This window comes from Octopus bimaculoides, chromosome 22 (assembly GCF_046866305.1).
Source record: "Octopus bimaculoides isolate indiv1 chromosome 22, ASM4686630v1, whole genome shotgun sequence".
NCBI lineage: Eukaryota > Metazoa > Mollusca > Cephalopoda > Octopoda > Octopodidae > Octopus > Octopus bimaculoides.
Window position 1 is genome coordinate 2778616 of NC_142949.1, and position 5885 is coordinate 2784500.

Genomic DNA, 5885 nt, shown 5'->3' on the forward strand with positions numbered 1-5885 from the left:
ACAGAATCAGAGTAACACACTGTGTTACCAGGATGTATCATTCAAGCACCGGCGAAATCCTTCTTCTGTCTACTCCATAATTTCCTTCTACGTGTTTTCTTTCACTGACAGCATATGGTTCAAAGTATGCTTTGAAAATCGTGATACTAGAAGCTATGCAGTAGGATCGACCCTGAAAACTTGTACTTTGCGAAACTTGTACCTTCTTATTAATAGGGAGAGTTGTAAGGACTGGTGGAATAGAGTTTTACGACAAATGAATGATTTGAATGTGATTTAGCTGTGATTACTAACAACTCGATTTACCATGTTTGAACTCCTTCCATAGACTCATCAATATATGTAGTTGTCAGTTCTGTTTATATAACAACCTGTGTTTGTATACGGTTGCGCGCATGTAAGTCTTTCGGTTTATGTATATATGTTTGCGCTTTCCATTGCATAATTTCAGAATTTGTATTCTTATGAGTTTTAAAAATATATTAGTTTTTTTTTCTTTCCTGTGTAATGGAAAAAGAAATAACTTTCAGATCAAATTTCGTTTGCTATAGAGATGGAAGTTAATTGATTTTTTTTTTCTTTTTTGAGATGGCAGAGATCTGTAGACGGCTTGACAAAAGTCTCTTTTCAGACAGGAATATGTTTTCCAAACATCATTGGTCATATAAACAAGGAATCTGATGTAAAGGTTGTGATATGCATTAGTTGTTTAGTGATGTGTTATTTCCATTGACAGGCTGATAGAAAAATCAGAAACAAAAAACAAAAAAAAAAGGTGCCTTGAGGTATAAACTGCGAAGAATATAGCTGAGGGAGAATTGCCTCAGGGAAGCGTTCTGCATACGAAATGTACACACGTTAGTGTCTCACATATGTAAATATAGTGATTGAAAAAGTTTGATCAACTAAGTTTAAGCTACTAGTGACAAACACTTGCTCAAAGACTCTTTAAATTTCTAAAGCAACAAGGGAGATAATTGCAATGTGCTCATAACATTAATAATAATATATATATATATATATATATATATATATGTATGTGCAGTGGAATGTAGAAACGACTTGTGAAAGAAACAAAAAATTAGGCTGTTTCGGTTTTATTAAGCATCCCCTTTGTGGTGAACATAAGGTAAGCTACAATCTGCATTGTGGATGTTATCAAAAGTTTTGATTAACTGATGTTATTAGATTTACCTCTCTTGTTAGCTGTCTTTAGGCTTTAGCAACTACTAAACAGAAATTTGTATATTAACTGCTTCGACATTTCAGTTGATGGAAGTTTTACAACTTACTATATAGCATATGTAACTACATTACTTGTATCAATTTATATTTACTTGTGTTTTCGGTGACGTGTCCTTTGAGCTGCCGTTGTCTTTATGTAAGGAAATTTAGCTTTCTTCTCTGATACGTGGCCTGGGTAAAAGATTCTTCGTTCAAACACATGCACAAATATACACAAAAGGACGCACACGCACATACTGGTACGCAACCGTTAAATGTACATATGTGCAATACATCGAAACGAATTTTTTGCTTTAGTCCTTTAGAAATGATTCTGGGCTTTGATATAAAATCAATTCGAGTGTGTAGCGCCAGGGCACGTGCATAAGAAAGCGAAGGAACATGAATTGTACCAAGCTGAGTATCATCAACATCTTTACTGTCTTAGGGAAACAATTTACCCGGAAAAGTGAATTTTGGAAGAGGGGCCTTGCGGGACTGTCAGATACCCGGAAGAGCATTGTAGAAAATGAAGGAGAGTATAGTTTAGGTTAAAAATAAAGAACTTTGTTTACCTTAATTTTCAAAAATAAAAAAAAGTATAAAAAAACGCGTTATTTATGGGATGACCTAATACATTTTACATCATGAAAATTAAGGAAATATAGGTTTCAAAATTTGGCACAGGGCCAGCAATTTAGGGGAAGGGTGTAAGTTGTTTACAACGACGCCAGTTTTCAACTGGAACTCTTTTAATCAAAGTCGCCGGAATTTGAACTCAGAACGTGACGAGGAACAAAATGCCGCTAAGCATCTTACCCGGTGTGCTAATGATTCTGCCATCTCGCTGTCTTAAATCTAGGAAGTATTAGTAAACACTACGGCGCAGAGAAGCTAACGTCTCAAATTCAGCCATCCATGTTAATGCATCCCTTATTCGGAAGTAAAAAAAAGTATACCGAGAATATAAAAAAAGAAAAGAATGTATATAAACGGATTTCTCGAACCTTTTGAAAACATATATAATTGATTAATTCTAAACGATTTGAGAATTAATACTTGAGTTACTTTCTAGTTGATGCTACTGTTGTAGATAGAGCCTGGGGGAAATTTTTCACTGATGCTCTATGAATTGGTTACGCACTTTCACTGATTATTCGTCTATGAATAGTAAGTTAAAATCAGTACAGATACCATGGCTGTTTGCTGGCAGAATCGTTAGCACGTCGGGCGAAACGATTGGTGATAGTTGTCCGTCTTTACGTTCTGAGTTCAAATTCCACGGAGATTGAGTTTGCTTTTAAATTTTTTCTGAATTGATAAACTAAGAACCAGTCGATCACTGGGATCGATGTAATCGATTTTACTCCTTCCGAGAAATTGCCGACCTTATGCTAAAATTTGAAACCATTTTCAGTACTGATATTAAGGCGGCGAGCGGGCAGAATCGCTAGACCGCCGGACGAAATGCTTAGCGGCATTTTTTGTCCGTCATTACGTTCTGAGTTCAAATTGCACCCGGGTCAACATTTCTTTTCATCATTTTGCTGTCGATAAAATAAGTACCAGTCGTGCGCTGGGGTGGTTGTAGTCGACTCACGCCCTTCTCCAAAACTGCCGGCAATGTGCCACAATTTGGAACCAATATTTATCTGTAATAAATTGGTTAATATTAGAATTGATATCAACAGCTCTAATTGTTACGCTGTAATTTTCCCGGTCTTCAAGAAATCTACCGCACAGCTAGAAATACATTACACTAATACTGCGATAAGAACGGAAAATTGATAGTATGAATAGGACGAGAGAAAAAAATTACTTCAAGGCAATTAGTTATATCTTATGTCCTGAGTAAAAGAAAAAGTAAAGAAAACGTGTCTCCCTTTCATCTTTCCGGTTGTAATACAGTAAATTAACAATACATTGTGATGGATATAAACAGCTATACATTATCTCAGTTATGCGCAATTGCTCAATCTAGTCTTGATGATTAAATTTGTCATAACATATACCGATGGAATTTAACGTATATTAAATGACCCTAAAACATTAGCGTGTTTAACAGTTTATAAAGACGACAGGCTTATATAGTGAAACGGAATTGTGGCATCCCATTTCTTGAGACACCACTTGGGCTGATTTTCAGGGCATTATTTAATGTAAATCTGTCGGTCATGAATCATTGAATACTGTTTTCTACTTCTAGTAGTTTCATACATCATCTATTCCGAAATAGTATACATTTTAGAAATAAACCATCAATATAAAACTCGTGATATTTATAAATTTCCTAGTTATTTTCTTATAGTTAATGTTGTTCTAATTTTTGACAATGAAACTTCGGTGACTTTTTATAGGCAGCATCCATGACTCTGGTTGTTTAAACTCTCCGTAAATACATGGAGGAGAGGAAATGTGTATTTCAATACCGCAGTATTTCTATTCCATTTATAATTTTATTCAATTGGATCCCCATAATTATTCCATGTCTAACAGTCTTGTTAGATTTTTATACTAAAATGTTATTAGAAAAGTATAAAAATAGTGTTAAAATATTTTGTGTATTGTAAAGTATTAAGCAATTTATCACAAATATTAGTTTTACATTTTGGCACAAGACCAGAAAGTTTGGGATATAGATCACATCGACCCCAGTGCTCAACTGGTACTTTTGTCATCGATCCGAGAGTATAAAATGCGTAGTTGACTTCGATGGAATTTGAACTCAGAAAATAAAGACGGGCAAAATACTGCTTAGCCCCTCGCTTGGCGTGCGAAAGATTCTCTCAGCTGACGCCATATTACAGATGATGTTTAATAACACAATCTTATATGGACCTCCAACCCACCCCAAGGGCCATACAGGCCCCAGTTTACAACCTTACTTCTATTTTTTGAATACGTGATCACCGCAAAGTCAAACCCGGACCAACATGTGGTGTTAAACCGATCGATGGAGGAAGTATGCCGTTGATTTTAATATTGGGCATAGAATAGAAGCAGCTGCTGTTGCCCAAAGTTGGTGGGCATGAAATAGTTGGTGTAAACTCGCGAATAGGTAATGTCACATTGTGCACTGCTAATTGGAATCGAGCAGGGGGTTGTTCAACATTCACAAGATTGCTAGATGAGGGATTTTTTGATTGGAAGACACGAAACGCCCCGAGAACCTAGGAAACATTATTTACGATGTGCATAAATATATCAGAGCATGACGTCTTCAAAAACTCTCCTTCAATTCTCTTTTCTGTCTAAATAGTTATTGAACTTTTGTGAAAGTATAAAAACATTTGCCAATATGTTATCGCACGTCCTTTAAATATAGACAAAAATTCAAAAAACAAAAAGTCAGTTTAACAAAAATCAAAAAAATCGTTGCTAACACAAATATTGTTCAGTATATTTCTTCTAAATGAGAAACAAATCAATACAAAATAATATTCTGACGATTACTGCCTCTCTATATACAGTTGCTTCAGTGCGTGATTACGTAAATTAGGTAACTCTGTAAGTATAGGTAAAACATAGGAGAAATTCTTATAGAAGAAATTTAAATTCGCTTATTACATGATTTCTCCGCGGGCATATATACGTATATATATATAAATAAATGCATATTCATGTCTATATATGTACATATATATATATATATATATATATATATATATATATATATATATATATATGTGTGTTTATGTGTATATAAATACATTATATATAAATGTATATACATACATACATACATAATTACATATAAATATGCAATTATGAATGGGTACATTATACCCACAGAAAAGTCATGTAATAAACGAATTTACATTTCTACTGCAAGCGTTGATCTCACCTGTGTATATGCTCCTCGGTGTAGATGCACGTATGTGTGTGCGTGCATAGATGTATATATATATAGACATACGTGTATACATACAAGCACACGTATACAGACGACTTGCACATAATGTTTGTCTGTGTTTGTGCATACGTAGGAATGTAGATCGCACGTCAGTGCTGTTTCTTGACAGTAAATGTCATTGCAAACGATATTGAGTTTTGAGGGAAATGATTCTATTAATACATAAATGTAAAACACAAGACTGATTGATAGTAAGTTCACATGTTTGCATACGAGTCTATCTATCTATCTATCTATCTATCTATCTATTTATCTATCTCTGTCTTTCTCTCGCTCTCTATCTATTTATTTATCTCTATCTACTTCTCTACCTACCTACCTACCTACCTACCTACCTACCTATATATCTATCTATATATCCATCTCTCTGTCTCTCTCTCACTCTATCTATCAATATAGCTATGTATCTATCTATCTACCTACCTTTTTCCTTCTATCTGCCTGTTTATCAGTCTGCCTACCTAACTTTCTACATTAGTATACGGCCGAAAGCTTTCTCAAATAAATAAAATCAAAATTGTTTCAATTCCCAGATCTAAAGGCAAGAACGACCTGCTAATCTATCAACTGAAGCAATTTTTATAATTTCAGTAGAAAGAGACTGATTTCCAAAAAGAAAAAAAGTTACGCAATCATAAAGAAATTTATGAGCACATTCCCATATGAATATATATATATATATATATATATATATATATATATATACATATGGATATATATATATATATATATATATATATATATATAT